This window comes from Meles meles, chromosome 4 (genome assembly GCF_922984935.1).
Source record: "Meles meles chromosome 4, mMelMel3.1 paternal haplotype, whole genome shotgun sequence".
NCBI classification, from domain to species: Eukaryota; Metazoa; Chordata; class Mammalia; order Carnivora; family Mustelidae; genus Meles; species Meles meles.
The window spans coordinates 94,670,361-94,687,167 of record NC_060069.1 but is presented as its reverse complement, the minus strand read 5'-3'; the positions used below and the strand labels follow the sequence as shown (position 1 = coordinate 94,687,167).

Below are 16,807 nucleotides of genomic sequence, written 5' to 3'. Positions count from 1 at the left end.
CCAGGCAGAGGAGGCAGCGACTTAGTTCTATGTGGTCAGTGTTGATTCCATATCGTGTATATTTAGCCTGCATGATAATATTTTGTGAGTATCTTCACATGATTGTCAAATGTTTTTCCTGGGGAATATCTGAACAGACACTAATATCATCAAATGCCTCAGTGTTCACTTCAACCTCCTCTGACCCCACTCTAAAGACCCTGCTTTATAGATGACCATATATTAAATTGGTACCTTGTAACTCAGCCTGATAGTCTCTCTAATTTTTGACCCCCATGGTAAAAAGGAGGAATTAGCCTAAGGACACTCCATTCTAATTTTCTGTTGCTGTCAGTGCTAACCAGAGCTCATAGAGCAATGTTGTGGGGGTGGGGAAGATGGTTCCACCACTGGTGTTAAACCAGGAGCTACTGTTTCCGTTAGAGCCACGTTTATTTCTGGAGTAGTTGTGGGGAAGAGATGTGCTCCAAAGAGAAGAGGATTCGGTGTGGTTCAGGTATGACTGACCATCTGGACAACCCAACCCAGAGACTAAGTACACGGTATAGAAGTGGGCTGGTGCTTTCCACACATCGAGCTGAAATCACTTGGGTTCTGGGAAAGGAGATAGAATGAAAGCTAGAAACAAAAGATTTGGTTGTGAAACCTAGTACCTAAGTTAAGATGTCTGAATACATTTTCTCCTTTAAAAAAATCCTGGGGAAATTGAATATTTTTGCTAACCTGGCTATTTTTAGCCAGTCCTTACAGAAGATCGAGGCGCTGGGAAGCTAACAACCTCAGAAAATATTAATTCGTTTTGTACGTGTTAAAATGAATTAACATTAGTATATTCAGTGATACAACAAGGCAATTAAAGACTTTTGGAGAGATAAGAAGAAAAACGTAGATATATACTTAAAATCAGGCTCATAAGCATTTTATAAAAATGTTGGCTTATATCCAAGATCTAAGGGTGGGGGTGGGTATGGTTTCTTTGTAGCTGAAGAAAGTGGAAAAGAATCTGCTCTATTTCCTTAAAAATAAAAGACTTTTTGTTTTATACAGCATGGTAAATGAAATGCTTTTCTGCTTTTTACCTGCCGGCAGTTTCTGGAGGAAATTTTTCTAGCAAGCTATCCTGTTTTCCTCTCTTCAGGGACATGGTGACACTGGTTTGTAGCAAAAACAGTATTTGCTTAGTAGGCATTTCTTCAAAATCCTGAATAAGCAGCTCTTTCCACATTTTTTTGTTCCACATGTTAAACATTTCATTGCAATTTGAGCTTCAATTGTGTGTGCGTGCGTGCATGTGTGTGTGTGTGTGTGTGTGTGTTGATAGGAATTATTGAAAGGGGATGCATAAGAATTCTTGAGGGTTTTTGTTTACAAAAATTAATTCCTACAATTATGTATTGGACTCTCTACAGAAGGCAATTCCAATTTATTACACAGAGCCAAACTAGATCTCATCAATCTTAAGCAGCGGGGGTAGGGAGGTGGTATTGAAGAAGACATGAAATTTGGTGTTTGAGTAGATGAAATTTAATTTTCGGAAAACATTTCACTTATAAAACGGATGGCACCCCAGTGTCAGCCCTGACCTCCATGATGTCAATGTCATCGTGCAAGCACTGCTAAGATAAGCCTCCAAGTAAAACAAAGAAACATTGCGTTTTAGCACAACACCATTTCTTCTCTCATAGTATGTACTATGCATATACGTACAGCCTTCTGATATTCCTGTTAATGCCTTGTTACTTTACAATTTAGCTTTTGGAGAGGGAGGGAGGAGAAAAATCATTTTGCATGTTCTATGTTCTGAGCAAGCGCGGTAAGTATGCTGCTGCAAGTCTTAACATTATTTAGGTCAGTATCCTAAGGATAGCTTTTCTCATTCACGGTGGTCAGCTCTACATCCAAAGGAATTTAGCTTCAATTTATTTTTCTGCACTGATTTTATTTGCTTCTAAGTTCAAGCAAATTCGTTCACATCCTAATGCAATTGAAACTGAGGAGGTGTCTGCCATTCTGTACTGCAGATACATTTAGCAGGATACATTTACACGGCTTGTGGTTAGAGGTTATAGCACGGATACAGACAGCCCGATCATGCATTCTTCTACAAGCCTGCCGGCGGCATCACTTAGGATCTGAAAAATAATCTAGAAGAGCTATACCCTATATAACATTATTTTTTACTTTGCAATAGCATAACAGTTTTTTATTTTGTTTTTTTGTTGTTGCTGTTAGCAATTCTATGATATTAATAGTCTATAAAATGCATCCCCAACCAGATACATACTGTATTGAAAGCTTTCTTCAAGAAGAAGATATGACAGTATTCATTCCAGCTTATTTTCTTCGTTAGCAAAAGGACTGTTTGATTCTCAGAAGCAAAAGGACACATTCATTGTGCAGCAGCTCTGCTCAAGTGTATGAAATGCCTTCTACTGTCTGGTTGCAGAATTTGGAGTTTGCTAAACAGTGTTTAGTGATTGGGCTCATCTTGCATCACCAGTTGATGACATTTTTCTTTGTTCCCTCCTACCCAGTTGAACCAAGACTCTGAGGCTGATATGCAATGTCACTTACAACATTAATCAGATACTGCATTTAAGGTGAGCTGTCCCTTGCCTCCTCCTTCCCCAGTGCTCGTGTGCTGCATGCAGTGCGTATCTTGCTTCTGCGAGCCTAAGATGGCAGGCAGGATTAGCCGTGCTTTTGCTGTGTGTGCATGCTGTGTATAGAATTCATTACACGTTGCCTAGTATTTCAGATGTGAGTATGTAAATGCTCGGTATGCCATATCATCTGGTAGCGAAGACTTGTTTTTGCCTCATTACAGCCTTAGATATTTCAACATCACCTTTCAGTTCCGATTCATTTGCCTCTGGATGTTTGCTTTTCATCACGTTCAAAATAGGATTTTACCTTTTTTTTTTTTTTAAACAAAGCCAAAAAAAAAAAAAAACCCTAAAAACAAAAACAACAACAAAACTCTGCTACCAGATGGTGTCTCTCCTTTCTTCTTGCATTTGCTGTCTTTTAAATAATGTATGTTGTATTGTTAATTAATGTGAATATCAAATTAAACACTTGAAACTTACATATTTATTATGCAGGTAGGAGGCAAGGTGGAATCTATTTTTAACTCTTATGCACTCCATGGTGTGCAGACAACTTGGTTCTCAAATTTGTATTTTCAGTGCTGGTATCAGTGGTTTGATTTTCAGCAAATGTGACAGTGGCCTTTGCAGTGGTCAGCTCCGGGCTTTGAACTCTCAGAGGAGGAAGGGAAAAAAAATTCAGCACACCACCTCCTTGGTTGCAGCCTCAGAGAAACCTTGGATGAGAAACTTCTTTTTTTCAATCCTGTTTTCCTGTTGATAAATTCAGTTCTCGTGATCACAGTACATTCAAGCTGTTCTGCGTATGATTTTTTGTGTGTGTGTGACAATTGCATCTAAAACTTGTGAGCAAGAAGACGGAGAAATCAGTTGGTCTCCATCGCTTTACATAAAAATGGCTGAGTGTCTTGTCATGCTAGCACTGCATTAAGTGATACATACAGGTAGGTCGAAATTTGCATGTTTTCTAGATTTTTTTGAGCCATGCAGCAAGAATTTGAGATGGATTAAAATATGACTTTTGGAACAAACATTAAATAAGACAGCTGTAATTTTTTGGAGGGAGGGTATTAAATTGGATGGGCTTTCCTATTCAGATACTGCATAAATATATAGCTTTGATAAACTCACAAAATGATTCTGCCATAAAAGTGAGATGATTCCTTTTTAAAAAATCATCTATATGATAGGTGTGGCGCCATTAGACAACAAAAGAATTTTTTTGAAAAGTCTGTTGATTCAGCTCCATTTTAGCTTAAAACTAAAAATAAATGGGTTTCTTGAGATAATTTCAAAGAGCGCAAACAAGCTTAATAAGAAACATTTAAAATATTTAAATTTTAAGAAGCGGTCTTTAAACGTGTTATATGAAAGATGAAAATAAAAACTTACATGCTTCCAAAATCAATTTTAGATAATATACAAGAATAAATATGCTACTTGTGTATCTATTATTCAGAGAGATGAGGAGTTACAATTTTTGAAGGGGGGAGTATTAAATGTAGATGGCCCTGTTAGAAGATAAAGAGCTTTACTGAATGAGAAAGAGTCCCTAGAATGGTTCATTGCAGACCATACAGCTGTGGCTCTGTAAGGACCAAATTCTGGCACTTTTCAAAATAATTTCATGGGCTCTTTCCTTTGAGCTTAACTTCCGAAATATATTTTAGTTTCAAATTAACACTGGGCCAGAACCTGTTTCCTTGGTAACCAAATCTTGTTTAAAAATGCAATATAACAGATATGCAAAAGATTGTCTTAAAAAGAGAAACAAATGGTTAATGACAATTGTCCAGTTCTTTTTCCCTGTCATAGAGAGTCTGGACTGGTTTTAGATGTTTTTAAAGGCGGTCTTCAAGCCTTAAAAATTAAGCCATATTTCTACACTTTATAGAGAAAGCTTGCTCACTTTATAGGGAGAGATTTTTGCTTCCTCCTTTGTGCTCAGTACTTTCAAAATTAAGGTTTTCTTTGTAACGTGCTCCAGAATGCTGGTCAAGGTTTGTGTACAGACGTGTAGTTTCATTATCACTGGTTCACCAGCGCCAGTGAAACAAAAGGCATCTCAGAAATTCTCAGAATCAGAAAATGCTTGTGCTCTTGTTTTCCCCGATTCCCCCATGGGTAACCTCAGAGCTCTCGGTAGAGAAGGACCCAAGCCCAAGCCCCCCCCCCCCCAATGAGAAGTACACATGGAGCCTTTGTGGGAACGTCTTTGTAGATATGTTCGGAGGAAGATACTGGCAAACCTGAAACCTCTATGAGGTTTGCTCCGATGTGAAGAACATCGAGACTCAGGACCATCTGTGTAAATAGCTGCTTTAGTCTAGCAGTTGGTCTAATATTCCAAAGCACCATGTGCAAAGTCAAACCTCTTCGGGGCTAAAGGTTTGTTGCTGCTGTTGTTGTGTTGTTTGAAGGCCAACGTGAATATTTTGTTTGGAGTCTTCTCTGGCTCAATGATATTAGAACGTGATTCATCTCATAGTGATTTCATTCCTTGGGCTTGCCATGAAATATCCCTCCTGCAACACCTTTTTTTTTTTTTTTTTTTTTTTTGGGCTGTTCGGGGGCCATTTTCCTTCTTGTTTGTGACTAAAAATGACTAAGAACATTCTGAATGTAGCATCAATCAGAAGATCTTAAACCGAAGGGAAATGTCGGAAACCTGATTCAGTCTTGCCTGTTTATTTCAGTATCAGTAGCATTAACAGTTGCAGGGGATCAAGCTAATTGTCATTCACTCTTGAGCAAATAATGAGCCAGGCATTTGTGATTAAAACACTATTGCTATTCAGAAAGATTACAACTACAACGTCTTCTGCTTTGATAGGCCAGTACAAATCAATCATTTTGAACCTGTTTGAATCTTAATCATGAGATTAGATGGATGCAATGGGACTGTTTTACCACAAAAATGAATGCCCAGTAGATTCAACGGTGTGTTTCTTCTTTATAAAATGTTGAACCTTTTATTGTTAACTCAAGCATGGTTGCGTCATCTCGTAGATTTTCATACCTAATGATTTTTTTGTGGCATTATTCATTTATGGTACTCTTATCTGCCTAAAAGAATTTTACACACAATTCAAGGAGGTTGAAAGCCAAATTAGACCGTTGGGAAGTGTACTGTAGCATTGTCATTCTAATAAATAGACCAATGAATGCAAGAATAATTATTATTTATTACTTTATTGTGTTTCGCCTTAATGCTTTGCCTTCATATTTCACAGAAATATTTACAAGGCACAAAGCTTTTCCAAACGTACCCATTTACAGTTATTATCGGATTTCCTAATCTAGCCCAAAACACTTCCTGATGATCGCAGAGATGGCACCTACCCCCCCCCCCCTTTTCATTGTTTAAAAGGCTGTGCTTAACCCATTTACGCTTTTTTGGCTAAGGTGGTTATACTGGGCAGGCCAGAGCAGGTGTGATAGAAAGAATGTGCAAACAACTGCTTTGTTCTCACCAAAACAAAATGAGCAAATCTGTGGTTTTCTACTTGAATGATTTATAGTCGGCAGTTCTTAACTCTTTTTCTTTGGAGAATAGGAAATTTTTTTCTGAACCTTAACTCAGTGAGAATACCGATATTGCATCTCTTGCCACTACAGTTAGATTGATCTACTTCATTCATTTCCGTGGGTCCCCCTAGAGAGGCTGGTAGCCAGACCCTGTTTTAGAGCTGACTGGCAGGGAAAGAAGGATCAATAAAAAGATCTAGCACCTTTATCTTTAATACCAAATCCTGCTAAGCTTCTGAGTTCCTGGAACCACGTGGTTGATTCTAACAGCTCCCTTCCAGGGGAAATTCTGTTCTTAACAGTTTCTTTGGTAATTAAACATTCGACACATCTATTGAGCACCTTCTATATGCCAGGCATATTCCAAAGGCTGGGAATAGAGTAAAGAGCAGGAGAGATCAGGGCCTGCATCTCAGAGACCTGCCTCCAGTGTAGTGGAGTGGTGGGGCTGGGGGACCTCAAAAAATATTTATGTAAACGATTAAAGAAGACAAGTGCAAAGAAGAAAATTAAAATAAAATGTTAAAAGGCAAGGACGATATGTTGGGAGGAGGAAGACCACCGTAGAATGACTGGCCTTCCCGAGGAGCTGGCATTTAAAAGCAGAGACCTGCCTGGTAAGATGCCGCCAGCCAGGTGGGGTTCTGCGGGGATCATCACGAGGCAGAGGAGTGCGCATGCTCAGACTGCCAACTCCTCTCTTTGCGTAACCGCCATTGTAACGGGGCCAGGTCTGATGGCTTCGCCAGTAAAGCCTTTCCTAGGTCAGCTTCCCCTGTAGTGACAAGGGTGGGCCTGGCCGGTGGCTGGTTTTGGTCAAATTCCCAGGACGCAGTGCCGGAGATGCCACTGCCTTTGACCCAGTCCCACACTGAAGCCACCTAAGAAGGTGCAGTGGTGTGAACAAAATGCTGGCATAGGTGTAGCACTAACCCCAGAAATCTATACGGAAAAGGATTCTCAGAGATTTGTTTTTCCTAAGAACTCCAGAAAGTAAACTCATGGCCACACATTGAGATGACCATTTCCTTTAATTTTTTTCCAAAAGCAAATGGTGGAAGGGTCTGTCCCATCTTGCCAGTAAATTTTCTCTGTCCTCTCACACCTAAAACTCTTCAGCTCTACAGATTTCTTTGCCTGACAGCGGCTTTCTAAAGACCTTAATACTTGGAGTGGTATTTCTCTATTTGAGCAAATAATACCAAAGAAATTCTTTTAAAGAACCAGATCTCTTTTATGCGTTTTAGGTTAGTCTGCTGACAAAGCTCTGAGTACAAGGGAATAGGTTTGCTACATAAGTTAGAGACTGTAAGACCCTTGCGGCGCCTGGGTGGTGATGTTGGTTAAGTGTCCAACTCTAGTTGTGATCTCAGGGTCCTGAGACTGACCCCTGCATTGGGCCCCTCAGTGCATAGTCTGCTTAAGACTCTCTGTCCCTCTACCTTTGCCCCTTTCACTCATTCACTCTCTCTCAAATAAATAAATCTTAAAAAAAGAAAGAAAGAAATGATAAGATCCTATGAAGCTTTCAGAATATGTCAGAAGCATCTTCTAAAACCAGTTCATAATTTAGGGTCACCTGGGTGGCTCAGTCTGTTGAGCATCTGCTGTTGCCTCTTGTTGCGATCCTGGAGTCCTGCTCCTCCCACTCCCTCTGCCCCTCCCGCCACTTGTGCGCACTCTCTCTCAAATAAATAAATATTAAATAAATAAAATTCGTAATTTAGTGGGTTTTGCTTATCACAAGTTAGAGGTGGCCTTGTTGACCCCTCACACTTTAGTTTTGACTAACTTATGAACCGTTCCCCTGCATGAAGCACGTTCTAGCCCTTTTGTAGCAGTCTTGCCCACCAGTGGAAGAATAGGCTTCAATTTTTCAGCTCACTTCTTTGGGCATCGCTTGTGGAGCAACTACTGTGTGACAGATGCCATTCCAGCCCAGGCGAAATGGAATATGACATGAAACACCCTTCGAAACTTCAGCCAGGTTCCTACACAAGGCTAGAGCATTGTATGGACAGGCACAATTGTGTGTCCTCTCTGTTCCAGACAGAAAGGAATGGCATGCTGTTCTCCTAGGGGCCTTTTATACTGTCGCCTTGGAGGCCAGCCTTCAGTGTGGGGGCATTTCAGCTGATGGCAAGGGTGGTTCTTCCTGGGACTCCATGTCTTATCCTCATCACCTTCCCAAGATGTCTTGGCTCCTAATAAGCCACCGTATGTCTGGCTGCCCTACTCCAAGCTGGTCTGCCTGCATTTGCCAGGTGACTTCAGTAACGGCTGCCACCCTTTTGCATTCATGAGCAGATGTTAAGTTGAGAAGCCCTTGAATATAAAAATTTGAATTTTTGATGCAGGCAAGATGCTTCTGCCTTTTTACCTTCCTTGGCTGACAGTGGGGGAGGGGGGCTTCCTGTGGGCTGTCCTGCAGAAGACTTGGTGTGCAGCAGGTATATTAAAGGCCAGTTGCCAAAGCTCATGTCTCTCTTAGGTGATCCCAGTGTGGCTCTGCTGTGGCCTCAAAGTCTCACTGACCAGAAAATTGTTCTTTTCGTCTGATAACTCATTTGGCATCTTATCCCTTAATTCTTCCCTTGCTTCTGCCGCTATTCCTGCTCAGGGTTCAAGACTAGCACTTGGGTCTGCACTCACTACATTTGGCCTGCAGAGGGAGCTTGTCTTCCGGTTCTGTTTTTTGTTTTTTTTTTTTTTTTTTTTAAGCCAGTGTAAATATTATTTCTGTGTTCGCGAAAAGCTGTGGGAGCTTTCATGATTTTCTTTACATAATACAGTAAACCTCTTCCTTCCCCTGTGGTCATTGCTGCCAAATGGACATTTTGAAATTCCTTTTTCATTTTGCCTGCTAAAATCTACCCGATCTGAGGCCCTGCTCTAATTAAGGCCTAACAGTCCTGCCCATCTTCCCCAGCGACAAGCATGACGAGCGGAGTGCCTGCCCCGAGGGCCTTACAAGCCAGTGAGACAGAAAACAAAAGCCACCAGCTGAGAATGTGGTTAAATCCCAGAAGGGCAGTGCCCTTGTAATTCTCCCCAACCCTTTTCTCGAGCTGTGGAAGGGAAGAGCAGAACTTTAGTAGGGAAAGGGAGAAGCTACATCACTGGAGGATTTTCTAGAAACTGCCGGCTATTGAGGAAACGATGTGGAATAGAAGGGGATGGTCATCTAGGAGGCGAAATGGGGAGACAGAGGTGACGGCAGACTGAGAGGGCTGCAGGAGGGTACAGGGAGGGCGTAGAAAATAAGAGGAAACAAAGGGAGCAGTCAGGAGGCGGCTGGTGAACAAAAGGAGATGCTGCTGTGTATACCCTGAAGGGAGGAGGGTTCAGGGTACAACTGAGAAAGGGTGGGGAGGGGGTGCAACTAGAAAAATTAGTCTTGGGAAATTCCCTAAATGCAGGCGGCAGGCCTGCTGCGTAGGGACTGCTGCCATGATGTTCTGTCTGGCTTCGGTAGTGATGTTGGTCTTGCTGCTGAATTGTCCCGTGTTGGCTGTTACAAAGAGCCTACAAACTGATGTCCTTGAGGGTAATTTATCCCAGAATCTTATGAAGTCCCCAGCCCAAGGCTCCTATTCTATATCTGAGGATGACAGAGAGACCTCACCACCCACCGACATCGCTCTGGATTAAACTTTGAATTAAACAAGCAGACTTTTTACATGTGCCGCGGCCTTCTACAAAGCAAAGACTAGAAATAAACCCAAAATACCCAATTTGAAGCTGCAGATTTTAGGAACTCTCTCCCAACGTCATGTTGCCCACAGCAGGCTCTGCTTTCTCGAGTTCCCAAGGCCTGTTCCTTGATCTTCACCAGCCTATCCAGACCTTCTCTGAGTGCCAAAGGTTATTCTCATTGAATTCCTTGATTGCGCGCCTGGGGTCTGTCTTCAGCTGGGATTCTGATCCCAGAGTCCTGGGATCAAGCCCACATCCTGGCTCCCTGCTCAGCGGGGAGTCTGTTTCTTCCTCCTCCACACCCCCCTACCAGCTTGTGTTCTCTCTCTCAAATAAATAAATAAAATCTGGAAGAAAAAAAGAATTCCTTGATCTTCAGGGGGACCACACAGGCTGGCATGCCAGTCCTTAGTGTTATCCTTACCCTGTACTGCTTGTGGAGCTCTCTCAGAAATGTAAATCACAGACTTCAGTTGCCGTGTGGACATTAGACACACTTTATTTTGTCATTGCAGGAACTGTGGCCCAAAGAAGTTGTGACTTCTCCAGGTCACGTGGAGCCTTAAGAGCCATCCTTGACTCCTAGTCCAGTGCAGTGTCTATAATAAGCTGCTTTGAGGTCACAGGGGACACCCAGTCCTCAACCAGGAGTTTGCACACTTTCTTTGTAAAGAGTCAGATGGAACATATTTTAGGTTTTGTGGATTGAGGCACAACTTGGGATATTATATAAATATTTATATAGCAACTGAGAAAACAAATTTCCATAAGCTTTTTATTGACAAAATTTAAATTTTAATAATATGTAATATTCAGTATAATAATAATAATAATATAACTGTACTATCATAGATACAGAAATTAATGATGGTGGCTGTGTCCTAACACAGCCTAACTTGTGGACACTGAAAGTTGAGTTTCATATAATCATCATGAAATACTACTCTCTTTTGAACTTTTTTTCCAATCATTTAAAATTGTAAGAACCATTCTCAGCTTGCAGGCTACACAAAAACAGGAGGTGGGTCAAATTTGATCCACAGGCCAGTCTGTGGACCCATTTTTGAAGCCAAAAAATCAGCAAGCCGGGGCCTGCTGTTCAGTCCAGCCTACATGTATGTTTTATTTGTTAGCAATGATTTTAATTGAATCTGTTGCAAAGGCTTTTTTCTAATTTCCAAGTGCTTCTAATTGTAAATTCTTCTCATTATACTTATAATTCTCATTGTAAAAGTAATATATACTTACTGTGAAATAATTTGGAATGTTACTATTTGGGCATGTATGCTTTCAATCTTTTATCTATGCATGGTGATTTTTTAAAAATACTTGATATAATATTTTTTAAAAATATTTTAAAGAGAGAGAGCACAAGCAGGGCGGGTGGCAGGCAGATGGAGAAGGAGAAGCAGGCTCCCCACTGAGCAGGGAGCCCAATGTAGGGCTGGACCCCAATGTAGGGCTGGATCCCAGGACCCCAGGATCATGAACTGAGTGGAAGGCAGATGCTTAACCGACTGAGTCACCCAGGCACCCCTTGAGATAATATTTTGTAGACAATTTTGTATCTTTCTCATATTCCTTTAATAGCATATCATTTTAAAGCCTTTAATTACATAATCTTTTAAAAATTTTATTAGGAAAAAAGTAAAATAAAAATAAAACTCTATTATGAAAATCTTGAACCTGTACAAAATATGGAAAGGCTAGTTTAATGAACCCCCATTCAGCCATCACCCAACTTCTCTAATTCTCAATGGCTGGCCAACTTAGTTTTATGTAAATCCTCTCCTGTATTATTTTGAAGTAAAGCCCAGATATCATATCATTTTATCTCTGAGTTTTTTAATGTGATTCTCTGAAAGACAAGTATACGGAGAGAAAGCCGTTTTGCTTAGCAAATAAATGCTGAACTATTTAGGGGTAAAAGAGAATGATGTCTGCAACTTAAAAATCGTTCAGGAAAAAATAGGTAGATAGATATGAGTAGAATGTATGTAGGCGTTTTTTTGGTACTATTCTTGAAATTCATCTATAAGTTCGAAATATTTCTAAATAAAATGTTTTAAAAATGTGAGTTACTAAAAAAATACATTTTTAAAAATGTGATTTTTCTAAGAAAAGTAACCACAGTATCATTATCATTGCCAACAAATCTTTAATAACATCAAATATCATAGTCAGCATTTTCTAATTTGGCCTAATTTGTCCAATTATGTCATTTAAATAAAATCAATTTAATTGTTCAAAGCACAATTCCAAATAAGGTCCTTATAGTACAATTGATATTCCCTTAAATGTCATTTAATTTATTGGTTTTCTTCCCTCTTTCTTTCATCCTTACTATTGCTATAAAAAAATTTGTTTGAAGAAACTGTTTGACCTGTAGGGTTTCCTACCGTCTGAAATCTGATTGATTACACTCATGGGTGCTGTTTTACATGTTCTTCTGTCACAGAGATTTCCTATAAATTGGTAGTTACAGTTAGAGACTTGATCAGATTCTGATGCCTTTGTTTTTTTTTCGTTTGTGTACATAGTCAACATTTCATAGACTTTACATAAAAATCCTAATTTTGGCTTCATTGGAAAATTCTGCAGATCTGGCCTCCCCCCACCCACGCCCATTGGCAAGGGTTGATCTGGGCCTGGGTAGTGACCACACCTGTTCCCACTTAGGTGGGATTCGCATTATCCTGCAGACCCTAGTTCACACAACTTCCTGCCTGACTCCCAGGAACCTTAGAGCCCCTGTTCTAAACTCTGCCTTTTGGGGGGCTTTGGTAAGACTTCTCAATGCACCATCACAAGAGGCCTTTCAGGAATGTGGTGGAGAGTAGAGAGGATTCAGACACAGACTTTCTTAAAACGCTCAAGGGAAAGAGATAAACAGCCACATAAAGGGAGGCCAAATGATAGAAATTTGGTGAGTGCCCAGGACGAGGGAGAGAAGTAAAACAACAAATTAACAGAGTGCTGCATACATGGGAGACAGAATGAGTTATAGATTCCTAACCCATGGTGGGAAACTAAGGAAGGAAGTGGGTTTTAAAGAGACAGGCTTTAGTCTTTTTATACATTATGATTATATTGAAACCTTAAAGGGGGGGGCAGCAAATGTTACATTACCAACAGTCCTTAATCAGAAAGTGCAAGCATGTAGTTGTAGCCTAGCAGTAATCAAGTGGGAATTAAAGGAAATGAGGTAAAAAAAGGAGAACCTCCTGGGAAAGGCCACTAGGAAAGGACCGGGAGCCCCATTCTGGAGATATGGAACAGCTGGTGGATATTTCAGAGGAAAGGATCTCAAAAGTCATAGGATTTTTTGTTTTTTTCTGATTTGGAAATATATTGAACTAAAAGGTATAAAAATATAGAAAAATAAATCCCACTTAGTTGTTTTGGAAAGAATAAACCTTTACAGAAAAGCATAAAATTATGATAAGTTGGGATGTTCCTGGAAATTTCCAGATAGTTTCCCACACTCAGAAGAATGATTAAGAGAGAGAATCTAAGACTGGTTATGAGGAAGGGTGGAAAATTTTGAAGGACAGGCTGATTATGTAAGTTTTCGGCTGGGGTGTTTCAAACTGTTGCCATGATATTTTAGTTATTAATAACAATTTGGGGAAATCTCCTCACTTCTGGAGAAACATTTGGCTCTAATGAGAAAGAAATGCCACTGTTTGTGAATTCCCAAGTGGATGTAAGGAGCCATTCACTTGCTAAGCCTCTTAGGGAAGCCAGAGCCGATTTCACCCATAACAAGCTGTTGACAGCGTCTGATCAAGGTACCACCTGGAACATGTTAGCAACACAGAAACTGGACTGTGGAGACAGACCTGTGTTTAAATCCCTTTATGTCACTCGCCATGTGACCCTGGCAGCTTACTCATGGAAAATTTCTAGGGTATAAAGGTTGCTTTGCCTTTGAGGCTATGGTTCTTACTGCGTGGATGGTAGGAACATACAGCTCTGAATAATCGCCTTCCACTAGCGGCCACAACAGTGCTCACTTGCAGAGTGCTCACCATGTGCCAGGCACTTTGGTGGGTACTTTGTATGTCATCCTATTTAATTATTAGCCCTACAAGGTAAGGGTGATATTAAAATAAGCCTTATTTTATGGACGAGGGAGCTGAGGCTCAGGGAAGTTAAGTAACTTGCCTAAAATTACATAGCAAGTGGCTCTGTAAGTGACAAAGCTGGGCTTTAAACCCAGCCACGCAGAATCCAAACACCAAACTCCCTTGCTCTACTACCTCTCCCACCTTCCAGTGTTAGGGAAGCACATTGGCACTTTCCAACCCATGGGTCCCAATTTGTGTGTCCCGGTTTTCTCCGAGGTCTTCAGACATTTTTCAGGGCTTCCAAAAGCCTTAACGGAAACGCTTACACTTGCAATCAGACCACAGGCTTCTTTAGGCTGGAATCTAGGATTGACATGGATTGGCTCAGGTTTTGTAGAAGCTCTGATTGGCGGTTACTTACACAAAAACATTGCAAGGTTGTTTTTTAAGTAGGAAGATGAATCATTAGTTAATAAACACAATTTAGTGGACTAGATCTTTCTAAACAGGTAGCCTACTGAGAAAGACTAGAGGGTGCTTGGCTTAGAGAAGGTTGGGAACTGCTAGTGTACATGTGTGTGCATGTTGCCCAAACCGCCAGGCTTTAAAACCCTGTCTTTATTTTTTAAATTACATAATTCTTTGACTTTAAGTCAATGTATTTCCCCCTTATTTCAAATGTTTTGCTAGTTGTATATTTGATATTGCAATCTACTTTAGTCTTCAAGATGATTGGGTTCTTAAAATATGGTTGGGAATGGAGATGCAGAATTGCAAATATTTGTATTCCTAACTAAAAACCGGATAACAGGCTTTTTATCCTTTTAAGTTGTAACCCGGGAGTAAATCTTTGCTCAAGAAAGTTTTACAGTTAGACTCATACTACCAAAATGCAGGGAATATTGACGGTTTTGTAAAAAAACAAACAAAAAACAAACAACACCTGCATGTTACTGCTGAGGCCAATAGCTCCACAAGGCAAGCTTGTGGCAGGCCTCAGTAAATACTTTTTCAATGAGCAGTCCCTGGCTCTTGGAAGAAAGATCCTAGCACGCAGTCAGCGCCCTTTATTTGAAGAAGACGACTGGGTCATTTTGCGTGAAATGCTTTTTTATACCACTTTGGGAAAATCGATCTAGGCCTGCCCTGACAGCCATGGGAGAACACAGGTGACACGCTAGTCCTGAGAATTTGATTACGTTAAAAGAGCACTTGACTTTCTCCGAATCCTGCCTCTCTGAAATGTGCAGGGCTTGGATGCCCTCTGAGGTCTGGATCTGGAATCCAGGGGCCCTTCTGCCGCCCCAGGCCTTGTTCTGATAGTGACGGTGGCCGCTGGCCCCCAAACCAGTTGTCCTTGGGGCAGGCTCCTAGCTGCGTTGTCCCTAGGGAAGGAGGCCACTGCCCCTTTGGTGGAGTGTGGGGCCCCCGCGGGGCCGTCGTAGCTTCCAACCCCCAGCCCCCACGCCGCCTTCGCACCAGGTACGGTCTGGGCCTCGCGCGGCCGTCGTGCGTCTCCCGCCCCCGGTCCGGGTCCCGCCGCTGCCCTCCCGCGGCCTCGTCCTCTGCGCGGCAGTTCCCCGGGCGCCTGGGCCCGCGGGCTGAGGGTCGGGCCGACCTCTTCTTAGACCCGCCGAGTCCGCTGCCCTGCGCCGGGGGCGGGCCGGGCCGGCAGAGCCGAGCCGCCGGCGTCCATTTTCTGGGCGGTGCTGTGTGGCGCAGCGGCCGGACTCGCGGGTCCGGAAGAGCCATGGACCCCCGGGGGAGCGCGCTCGCGCTGGAGCAGTCGAGCCCTGTAAGTGCCATTCGCAGGGTTTGTGTGCGGGTCTGGGTGGGCGAGGTGCGGCCTGCGGGCGCGGGGCCCCGGGCGCGACCAGCCTGACCCCTCCTCTTCCCAGGAGGGAGCCCCGAAACCTGGCTGGCAACGGCTGGCGCAGAGCTGGGAGCTCCGCGGGCGCTGGGAAGCCGAGCTGCTGCAGGGACCCAGCGGCCGCAGGTGCCCGGAGCCGGGGGCCTGCGCCTCAGGGGTGGGGAAAGGGGTCAGTTACAGACCAGGCAGGTGGCGCCGCATCTCGTGGCCCAACTGCGCGACTGCGCTAGAGGGTGGGGGGCGCGGGGGAGAAATGCGCACCCAAGGGCTGGAGACCTTAGGGCTCAGGTCCCACAGGCTCAGGAACTGCGCTGACAGTCGCAACCCCCCTCCTCCGGCCTGCGACTCGGACCCCAGACCCGACCCAGTGGGAACCTGATGATCTTGGTTCAATACCAAGCCCCTGGAATTGAATGGGACGTGCAGAGGCAGGGCCCTGCCCCCAGGGGTTTGCAATCTCAGCCTCTTACTTCTGCAAGTAGTTAGGTCTGTTCTGTTGGTACAACACAACCGCCCGCTGGAAGCGACTTCTTTGCAGGGTGTATAATAAATCACCCGAGATTTTAGTATGTCCGCGATTCCACTTTCTAAGGCCTGCTCCGCTGTAGGTAAGTGACCAATTCCTTTCTGGACTTTGGCCCTAATTGAATATTCCTTTTAAGGATCCATTATTGATGATATATGTTATGGTGCCTTATACATATTTTAAAGTCGAAACACTTTTCTCCCAATTACGAAGCTCAGCTACTCCCGTCAGGTTCGCAAGAGTAAAAAGCATAGGAGGATTTAGTCCGTGGGTTCAGAGAAGCTTCTGGTGAGGTACTACAGGTAAGTGTAGTGTTTTTCCAACAAGAGTAGGGACCCATTAGAAAATTGTGGAATGGGTTTAGTGGGTTACTACAGAATTTTTTAAAAAAGATATAAAATACATAATCCGATATAGAAAAGAATGGATAATATCAGGGCGTGTTGCATATAGTAAGAGTAAATGTTGTTTTGAAACTTTGGGGTTTGTTTATATAATTTAATTTTTT

At 42.4% G+C, this 16,807-nt stretch overlaps 1 protein-coding gene across 10 annotated transcripts in view; it reads left to right on the top strand.

The window, feature by feature from the left end:
• The window catches only part of ZBTB38 (zinc finger and BTB domain containing 38), a 136,178-nt gene that overhangs the window by 74,128 nt on the left and 45,243 nt on the right, over positions 1-16,807 (top strand). For 4 of the 10 annotated variants that reach the window (XM_046004020.1, XM_046004014.1, XM_046004018.1 and 1 more), the window contains one exon: positions 2,535-2,600. The gene's annotated coding sequence lies outside the window, so the exon portion shown is untranslated. Of the gene's footprint in view, positions 1-2,192; positions 2,416-2,534; positions 2,601-3,188; positions 3,554-15,570; positions 15,699-15,728; positions 16,382-16,410; positions 16,602-16,807 lie in introns of those variants that run through there. The other 6 variants (XM_046004019.1, XM_046004024.1, XM_046004021.1 and 3 more) reach the window with 5 other exon arrangements.